Source organism: Canis lupus, chromosome 13 (assembly GCF_011100685.1).
Source record: "Canis lupus familiaris isolate Mischka breed German Shepherd chromosome 13, alternate assembly UU_Cfam_GSD_1.0, whole genome shotgun sequence".
Classification (NCBI taxonomy): Eukaryota; Metazoa; Chordata; class Mammalia; order Carnivora; family Canidae; genus Canis; species Canis lupus.
This window is the reverse complement of record NC_049234.1, coordinates 7,297,724-7,308,712: the sequence shown is the minus strand read 5'-3', so window position 1 is coordinate 7,308,712 and position 10,989 is coordinate 7,297,724.

Here is a 10,989-nt window from a genome sequence, read left to right as displayed (position 1 = left end):
TCCTGATACTTCTGTTTTGTTCAAGAAAAGTATCTATCTTCTTTACCAGCTTTTCCTTGACTCAGCTCCTTGCTTAATATGAATAATTAAAACTATGCAACTAAGAGTATCAGAAAGCACACAGTCAAGCTAATTTATTTTAATTAAAATTGGATTCACAGAATTCAAAGTGGTCCCACTAGGCAAAAATATGCAGCCAAATTCAGAAGATGCTTTGGGAGCCTGGAGAAGCTCAGTCAGCATTTCCAAGGACCAATACAGGTTTAAGATCATTAAAATGACCTTAGAGAAAGTAAATGTTAATTGTGAAACAGACACAGATATTTATGTATATTTCAGTGTTTGGTGTGGTGGGACCAAAGACTCCTCTGGGCTTCTAAGTTGATAGATATTGACAGGCCTGAAAAAAATCATCTATAAGTATCTAAAAAGTATGCACATAACTGTAAATTTGGGAGTCCAAATTAAGGTTAAGGTAAAAATGGGTATCCTGCATTCAAGAGCAGGAATAGTATGCCTTCATTACATAGAAAAGAGATGCCTTATTCTATCATTCTAATTCAACTTGAAAAGATCCATTTCTGTAGTAATTATATATCAGAAAATATCAGCCAGTTACTGAAGCCCATATTATAATAGTATCATGTTCTAGACTTTCCATTTATTTCATTCCAAATCCTTATGGTAATGTTAACCAGTCAAACAGCCAATTCTCTAATGCTCTCAGGCACTGCCTACTAGCTTAAAGCAGTTTATGATTATTTTAGGCTATTTAAAACTGTCCATAGTGAGGAAATCTTTCTCAGCGATGGCATGCCTTGTTAATTTGCCAGTGGCTGAGTAACACTGCATCTTCTCAAAATAGCTGTCTCCACCTTCGATTGAGTGGAATCTCCTAGGACTGTTGACTACATCCTATTTCGAGCAGGTTATTAGTGAAGGAAATGAACTAGATGTTGAACACTTGCCATTCCTATGGGCTTCATTACGATTCATGGCATACAGAAAACATTAAAATAATATTTCTTGCATGGGCACTGAATGAATAGTTGATGATGAGCATCTGTCAATTAGGCCTCTGCTTTATGACTTCTGTTTGACATTCTGCTGGACGCTGTGTCTATCCTTTGTATTTGCTACTGTTCTTTAAACTATTATAATACAGTTGCCATACCTTCCTTCCAGTGGGGATAGGACAGGATAAGAGAGAGAGACAGAGACAGAGATATCATAGCCACAAATTAAAATATGGATTTCCTGAAATTGCCACCTATGCAAAGTTCACATTTATATAAACCCCCACATGCTGTATTTTACTAATGAGGAAACACATAGTTGAGACATATATAAAGGAAAAAATAATAAGAGAACCAAATAAAAAAGGGAATTATGGTTAATTCATTTTTAAGCATTCTTCACTCTTGCAACATCAGAGAAAGTTCAGTCTTTAGCTCTAAAAAGGCTTTAAAGATTTTAACAAAGTTGAAATTATAATCTTTACTGAAATTTTCCATTTAGAAAGCCTGATTTGAGGCGCCTAGGTGGCTCAGTTGGTTAAGCGTCCCACGCCTGATTTCAGCTCAGGACATGATCTCAGGTCATGAGATTGAGGTCCTGCTTCCAGCTCTGTGCTGTGTGTGGAGCCTGCTTAAGACTTTCTCTCTCCCTGTCCCTGTGCCCCTAAGCCCCCAACACACATGTGCAGGCTCTCTCTTTCTCTCTCTCTCAAACAAAACAAAACAAAACAAAACAAAACAAAACAAAACAAACAAAACAAAAAACAAACAAAAAAACCCTGATTTACAGTTATATAAACTAAAAAGTTGCTACTGCAGGCTAGGTTGGTGTGTGAACTAATTTGGAGAAGACCTACCAAGTGGATTTTATCCCTCCAAAACCATACCTTGTTTAGGATAATAGATTTGATCTATCTACTTCACTTCAGTCCCAGGGCCAACATTATAACTTTTGTAGGTGCTCAGCATTTTTGCATATGTGGGTCTTTTTCTCCATAAAATATTTAAAACTCTGTTTTTCAACTGGTACAAAAGACAAATATGTTCGTATAATATATTAAAACAGTTTCTCAACCTAAAAATTCTTTTTTTCCCTTCTAAATTAAAAAATAAATTAAACTCTTTGTGAGCCCCTAAAGGCATTATGGCCCTAGGGACGACGCTTACTATGCCCCATGGATGGTTCACTTTGTCCCTACCAGGGTGCCAGCTGGGAAGAAAGATTACTCAGAGTTTTGGAGCTAGAGGGATTTTCAAAGTAAAAGTTCAGGGGCAGACTGGGAGGCTCAGCAGTTTAGCGCCCCCTTCAGCCCAAGGCCTGGTCCTGGAGACCCCAAATCGAGGAGCCTACCTCAGGCTCCCTGCATGGAGCCTGCTTCTCCCTCTGCCTGTGTCTGTCATGAATAAATAAATAAAATCTTAAAAAAAAAATAAAGTAGAAGTTCAGTGTTTTCTTAAGTTCTGGGCCAAATAAACACTATGTTGAAACAAAAAACACTATTGGAACATATCTAATTTGTGCAATTCAAGGATGGACAGTCTATCTTCAGAGATCTTAAATTTGAATTAAAAGTAAGAGCTTAAAAAAAAAGTCAGAGCTTTACAAAGGGTATGTGTTGACAAAATATCAACACCTTTACAGTAAACATTGTATTGAAATACAACATACATGCAGCAAAGTACACACATCAAAAGTGAACAGCTCAGTGAGTTATCACAAAGTTAACATTCTCAAGTAACGCTACCAGAAAATGCTACCAATATTTCAACATGGAGAATATACAAGATATTCTTTAGAATTTGGGGCTGCAAATATAAAAAGCATGGTTTAATGTATACTTTCATTCTAAAAATAAATGACTAAAATGAATGTATAAGTGTTCCATTTTCTTTTATGTTACCAATCATGTTTATTACAGATATCCCTCGTCGTGTCTTGGAACTCCATTCCTAATTCTTGACCCTCACCTATTCCTGAGCTGTATATCATTTGTGACCTTCCCTCGCGTCATCACTGATGTGCCTAATCCTGAGACTTACCCTGTCATTCATTCATTCACAAATATTTGAGGACCCATAATGTACTCAACACTGTGTTAGGTATTGGGATATAGCAGTGAACAAGTCTAGACCATCCTGGAGCTTCGAAGTTAATACAAGAGTCATAGACATTTCATGAAAAGTTATTAAATTTAATTGTGATAAATACTAAAAGGAAAAATATAACATGCCATGAGAGTGAATAACAGGGAGACCTAATCTAATTTTGGTGGTAGTTTATTCATTCTTTCCCTTTTTATTAAAGATGGTAATGATCATACTAATGACTATGGCAGCCAGAATGAGTATGAGACTTTGTATAGGAGGCATAAACAGGGGCAGCCCGGGTGGCTCAGCCCTGGTGGCTCAGCGCCGCCTTCGACCCGGAGTGTGGACCCGGGATCGAATCCCGTGTCAGGCTCCCTGCATGGAACCTACTTCTCCCTCTGCCTATCTCTGCCTGTCTCTCTCTCTCTCTCGTGTGTGTGTCTCTCATGAATAAATAAATAAAATTTAAAAAAGAGGCATAAACAGTTTCCTGCTAAATAATGAATGAAATTGTTATAAACCGTTATGCTATATTTTTTTTGTTGGTGTTAAAATGTTCGGATTTTTATGCTTCAGAAATGCACCATCAAAACAATAGCATCTTTGTGTCCATGGTATCCAAATCACTGTGTCAAATGTCCTTTTATATGTTTGTTCTCTCTCTCTCTCTCTCTCTCTCTCTCTCTTACACACACTCACGCACCACTGCCCCCACTATCGCTGCCACCACCACCACAGCGGATCCCCAAATCACAGTTTTAAGTAATTTCTAGATCTCTACATTTTTTTCCTCTTGATTTCAACAGAAACACCAGTTTATTATTTTTATTTATTTATTTTTTTAACGATAGTCACACAGAGAGAGAGAGAGGGAGAGAGGCAGAGACATAGGCAGAGGGAGAAGCAGGCTCCATGCACCAGGAGCCCGACGTGGGATTCGATCCCGGGTCTCCAGGATCGCGCCCTGGGCCAAAGGCCGGCGCTAAACCACTGCGCCACCCAGGGATCCCAGAAACACCAGTTTAAAACACTTGGCCACTTAAAATTTTTTATGGATTTGTATCAAATGGAATCAGAAAGGGGAAATCATATCACTGCCTAGTTGATCCCTTTAGCCAACATTATTTATACGTGTCTGACAGGAGCTAGCTCACAAAATCACATATGCATTTCATCTGTTCTTGCGTGCCTAGGTTCTGTTTGTGCGTCAACTGCTCAGTGAGCAGGTAAGGCGGGCCAGTTGGAATAGTGCCACTTTCTATGCATATAGTCAGTTCCTTGTTCTTAGAGACAAATGTATTTTCAATTTTTCAATATATGTATTTTTCAATAGGCTAATGGGGTTATACTTTATCACATCCTTGTCTTGTTTTGCCTATATCAACATTCTCTGTTGAAATATTCTCCAAGTCTTTGTGGTTGGCATTCCGTGGTAAATACTCCTCTACCTCAGAGACATCTCTAGCCTCTGTTGACAGAGAGAGGATAGAAACCTACAAGAGATCAACCTAGCCACCTCTTTTCTGTATCAGGGTAATTCATTTCCTCGTCTGGCCTATCACACAATTTCTTCAAGCTGACTGCTGCCATTTGGGGATACTCCTTCACTGCCTATTGGGTCTTCTTTCTTCTCACCAAGCTTCCTACTTACAACTTTTCTTAATGATTTTACTTTTAGTCCTTGAGTATACGTGCCTTCCTGTTCAGTTTCAACAGGCTTAAATTTTGGCCCTAATTAAGTGAAAGACAAGTACATGACTCCACCATTCTCTGAGGCATAGCTGTGGCAGGGAATACAAACAAGTCCAGAAAATCAAGGAGGATTTAAGTACAGCCATGTCAGTTTCCCTTTTTTCACCAGATATGAAATTGAGGTGCTTGAGTTTGGGAATATTTGGAAATGTCTCTTTTTTCCCTATCACCTAGCCTAGCACCTGACAGCTAGCAGGGACTTAGCAAATGTTTGCCAAGCGAATGAGTTTCTTTTCTTTACTGTCTCATGTATTCCTTGGGCCAGCATGATTTCCTCTGCAGAAATAAGATGGACTTAGGTTAGAAGCTTACTGTGTGCAGTGGCTCAACCTTTGACAATGGTGCAATGGCTATCCTTTCTATAGTCTCCTGAGGAGGCTCTTCTCATCCCATGGAGAGGGTCTCATTGGCAAACTCTTTTCCTCTACCATCATTGTATTTATGAAGAAAAGGATTTTGTTTTGTTTTTTTGCTTTGCATTTTGGCTAACATTTCAACTATTTCCTCCTTGGGTTAATTTAAAATTTTCAGGTAGCTACCATCTGGTCTCATGGATTTTTCTGCATTTAGTTTGTTCCTAATTTCCAGAATAGCCTGGGCATTTGCCAGTATTTTCCCAAGCTCCTTGTACCTGTATACTTCAAAAGCAATATGGGAGTGGATGACTTAACTTCTTTCCTAAAAATGTTGACATATAATTTGTTTACTCACTGTCGTATTATTTTCCTTTAATAGGCCCTGCATAGCATGAATTTCAAGTGGTTGTTTTTTTGTCTTTAAAGATACAGCTTTTGGGATCCCTGGGTGGCGCAGCGGTTTGGCGCCTGCCTTTGGCCCAGGGCCTGATCCTAGAGAGCCGGGATCGAATCCCACGTCGGGCTCCCGGTGCATGGAGCCTGCTTCTCCCTCTGCCTATGTCTCTGCCTCTCTCTCTCTCTCTCTCTCTCTCTCTGTGACTATCATAAGTAAATAAAGAAAAAATATTAAAGATAAATAAATATTAAAAAAAAAAAAAGATACAGCTTTTGAGGTACCTGAGTGTCTCAGTTAAGCACTTGACTCTCAGCTCAGGTCACGATCCCAGGGTCCTGAGATCGAGCCCTGTATCAGGCCGCACTCAGCACAGAGTCTGCTTGAGATTCTCTTTCCCTCTTCCTCTCCTCTCACTCCCTGTCTCTTTCTCTCTGTAAATCAGTAAATAAAATATTTAAGAAAAAATAAAGACACAGCTTTCATATTACAGTCCCTGCAAGGTCCTTTTTGTCTTCATTTCTCATTGATACCACACCACTTACATTTGAATGAGGTGAAGTCTTTGTACTTTGCCTAGATTTTTTTGGAAAAAGGAAGAGAATATTTCCAACATAACCCTTTTAAATTTTCCAGCTAAGGATGCCAGGTTTTTTGCTGTTGTTGTTTAAATATGTAGTCATTTTGATAATATCTTTAATCTCAAGATTCATATCAGCAATCTTAAAGAACTTCTAGAATTATTATAGATTAATGGAGCTTTATGTAGTTTCATTGAAATTTTCTACATATGTACCTTTATTTATTTATTTATTTATTTATTTATTTTAAAAATAATTTTATTTATTTATTCATGAGAGATACAGAGAGAGGCAGAGACATAGGCAGAGGGAGAAGCATGCTCCCTGCAGGGAGCCCAATGTGGGACTTGATCCCAGGACTCCAGGATCATGCCCTGAGCCAAAGGCAGATGCTTAACAGCTGAGCCACCCAGGTGTCCCTATTTATTTATTTATTATTTTTTAAAAAAATATTTTATTTATTTATTCTTGAGAGACACACAGAGAGAGGCAGAGACATAAGCATAAGAGGGAGAAGCCAATGTGGGGAGGCCAATGTAGAACTCAATCCCAGGACCCTGGGGTCACACCCTAAACCAAAGGCAGACACTCAACCACTGAGCCACCTAGGCCTCCCTGTACTCTTATTTATCAAATACCTACTTACAGCGGTATTAATATATAAAATGGATTTGAACACGAAACATGACAAAATGTTTGATGGTATAAATATAAGCAAATAGAGCACTGGGATAGATGATTATCATTATCTGAATTGAGGAGTTTTAAAATGGAAAAATTGTCCTCCTACCTTGAACATAGCAAGCATGAAATAATTAAGAGATTGAGTCAACCTTGAAGAAGGTGCCTGGAGTCAGGCCACAGGGCTCTGTAATTGACTTTATGCTAACCAAGCAATAGTTCACAGGAAGAATTGATGTAATCTTGGGCTACAAAAATAGTAGTATAAAAAGAAAAAAAATCAGCCTGTGTTCTTATCACATCTATTGTGTGTTCTTTCTCCTAGGTATCAGGGCATTGTTGTTTTTTTAATATAGGAAGGACACTGTCAAACTGTAGTATAATAGGGTAATAGTATAATAGCAATACTAAATGCCACGTCTTGAAAACAATGATAAAAACAAGACAAGGTGGCCAATGAGGTAACATGAACAACGACTTCAAATATTTGTGGAATATTACATGAAATAGGGACTTATTCTAATTTAGCTGTAGAAAAAAATACCTAGGGTCAACACTTGGAATTTAAGAGGCTGCCAGCTTTAGTTCAATATGAAAAGTTTTTGAAGGTCATGCTAACACAGTAGTGATGTAGCTTTGTCAAACAGTAAGTTCTCTGTTGCCAGCTGTGAAAGCAGATGTTGGATAAAACTGTCAGAAATCCCATCAGACTAGATGTTAAAATAATTCACAGTTTTCTCCTCTAAATCAGCAAAGGTTCCAGTTTGGCTAATTTTGCTGTCCAAAACCAGAGAGGTAAGGCTGAATTTTAAGTGCTGAGCTCACCTTCCAAACCTATTCAGAGAAAACTCCCCACACTTAACCGGTCACAGTAATACCGGTGACCCAGATAGTTGTGGGCTAACATCCCCTGTGTTTTCATTTCTAGAGAAAATGTTAAGGAACACAACCTACCCACAGGAGCCTGAACCTGCACTTGTGAGATGGATGCTGGCCATCTTCCTTCTTTATCAGTAGATGTAAACATCTGCTGCAAGAGGGCCATTTATATAATTGGTAGTGCTAAGGAAGAAGTTGCGGGCAGGCACTTTTGGTTGGCTGACCCGCCTCTCATGAAAATGTTTCAAAATGAAACTGTTTCTCCTAACTTCCTTCTGGACTGTCATCAAATAGAAGCAGAATCCTTCAGAGATTCCCGGAAAAGCCTTTTCTTTCCTGATACAATCATTGCCACTCCCTCCTTCAGGACTGAATCATAAAGGAGGATTGAATCACTGTCCTGACAGTGGAGCTGCAGCAGCTAATGTATAGCCATGAGCAAAAGATTCTGGAGAACTCTAAAGACATCAGCACTATCAACAACTGAACAACAAACACTCCTTCTATTTATTTAAATATTTCTGCTCAGAATTTTTTTTTTTTTGTTGCCAGCACTTGAAAACGTTCCTAACTAAGTCATGATCCTTCATGATTCCCCTCTTGGCAATGGAACATTTCTAGTCGTGTGATTGCTTGAGTATCTTATACAACTAATTCCTTAAAACAACCTTCATTTGTAACCGAGAAGTCTGAGGAACATATTAGATGTTTATGGAATCATAGAATCTTGGAAGGAAATTTCAGAGCTCATTAAATTAGAAAAGATCACAAGTACAGGAGTTTCCTTCTAAAAGATCCCTGATAAATGGTCATTCATTAATATGGTAATTCATAAACTGTTTCTGGAGTGGCTACTATATTTGAATACCTTTATTAAGAGATCTCAGTACAGGGGTGCCTGAGTGGCTCAGTTGGTTAAGCGTCTGCCTTTGGCTCAGGTCATGATCCCATGGTCCTGGGATCCAGTCCTGCATCAGGCTCCCTGCTCAGTGGGAGTCTACTTCTCATCCCCTCCTCACCTCTCCCTCTACCCCCACTCATGCTCTTTCTCTCAAATAAATAAAATCTTTAAAAAAATTTTTGAAAAGAGTTCTCAGTACCTATCAAGTTAATCTTTGAATAGTTCTAATAGAAATCATTTTGTTAATGAACCAAAATACTTTGATTTTATGATGGATATATTTTTTATTATTGTTTTTAAAGATTTATTTTTATTTTTTTATTTGAGAGAGAGAGAGCCAGCACTTGATCAGGGCTAGGGGCAGAGGGAGAGGAAGAAGCAGACTCCCCTCTGAGCAGAGAGCCAGACATGGGGCTTGATCCCAGGGGTCCTGAGATCATGACCTGAGCTGAAGGCAGGCGCCCCACTCACTGAGCCACTCAGGCACCCCTAAAACTCTTGCTTTTATAGCATAATCTCTGAAATAGTTATTACTGTAAGTTACAGAATAACTTATTACGGTATAAACTACAAGATCTTTGAAGCAGAAGGTAACAGTTTATATGATCTGCTGACATTACTGTTACTACAGTATGACGTTGGGCAAGCTATTTGTGTTAGTAATTCCCTATTTGCCCTTACCTTTCCCAACCCTCCTTACTCTCTCTCTCTGTGCTGAACTTTGCAGAGTATGACACCCTAGGCTCCCTTTCCTTCTGTCACTGGGAGGGTCTGGCCAATGGGTGGCACCTCCAGGAGACTGGAGGGTGGGAGGAGACACAGTAACAGTAGAGAGGTCAGAAGCTATTCATTCCCTTACTAGACTTCCTCATTCCCTGTGGCTCTGCCACTGGCCGCACTGATCTGGAATTCATCTCCTACAGGATGACTTTCTCCCCTCACATCTTCATGAGGCTCCAGTAACATCCATCTCTCCCCTTTTCCTTTCGGATCTAGGTGTAAACATGACTTCCCACTGTTGCTGGTTCCTATCGCCATTATTGTACATCCTTTCTCTCTACTTTACCATCCTTTGTAGGTTTCCCTAGCCATTCCAAGCTTTGAAAATTGTCCTTTTCAAATATATCATCTGTTTCCTGTGGCCTCTCAACTGCTACATTTTTAAATCTCTCTGGACTTCAGTTTACCATGTACATGGGGATATTAATAGCTACCCCATTGAGTCCCCATGAGGGATTATATAATATTGCCTCTGTCATCTAGACCAATGTCTGGCACACAGTAAGTGTTCCATAAATATAAGACCTTATAAACATTACAGCTGAAAACATAATGAGCCTAGGAGGGTGTGCACCAAGATCATTCTTCCCATTTTTACCTACTTGCAGGAGCCTTTTTCTGATGCAAATATAGCCCAACATGCAGGAGTAGAAGGAACATGAAGTATTATCAGTGGCTGCAAGTGTAACAAGGAGCATTGCTTCTTTTAAGATCCTCATTCTCCCCTACCAAGCCCATCTATCTTTTTCTCCCTGGGTGTCTATTCAGTCAAGAATGAATAATAGGTAACACTCACAGGTTGAAAGTTGAAAGCAGTGCACTACATTCACTTTATGAGCAGTATAATTGCCTAAGAACAATTTAAAATACCATATCCCTATTGTTGATTCTGTTTTTATACATAACCAAATTAAGTGCTTATTAGCATGTCATATAAAGGAAATCTTTATGCACATTCTTTCTAATGTGTATCTTCTTTCCTTAGAATTAGCACATACTTCCACATATTGCTTATGAAATGGTTTTGTAGTTGGTTGCTTGCATATTGTTCTTCTCTGTGGCACATTTTTACCCATAGCACCTTGCAGAGTAGCCTGTCACTCAATAAATATTTGTTGAATGAATGGCACATATAAGTTAACAGGGACAATTGCTTTTATTTAGGATCCAGAATAAGATGCAGATGGCTTGGCAGATGGCATGTAAGGTCATGCAATGCCTTCCCAGGGAGTCTGAAGTTATTCACAGAAAGCCATTGCGTCACCACTGTGAGCAGCTTGAGCACTCCTGTGAATCTTAGCAGACACATTAGCTTGCGAGAGGATGATTAGTGGGGGGAGAGTGCAACATCCTGTCCCCTGTTTCCAAGAGACAATACATAAAAGTAAAAGAAATAATGGCTTGAGGATGCCAGCATTGGCCATTGAGAGAGCCATATCTTAAGTTGAACCACTGTCAGTGTCAACCACACAAAAAATGATGTAGTTATTTCTTCCTGAGATCTTTCAGGTCAGATGTTGAATATGCTAAGTAATGGACAAACAAAAAAAGATGATTACAA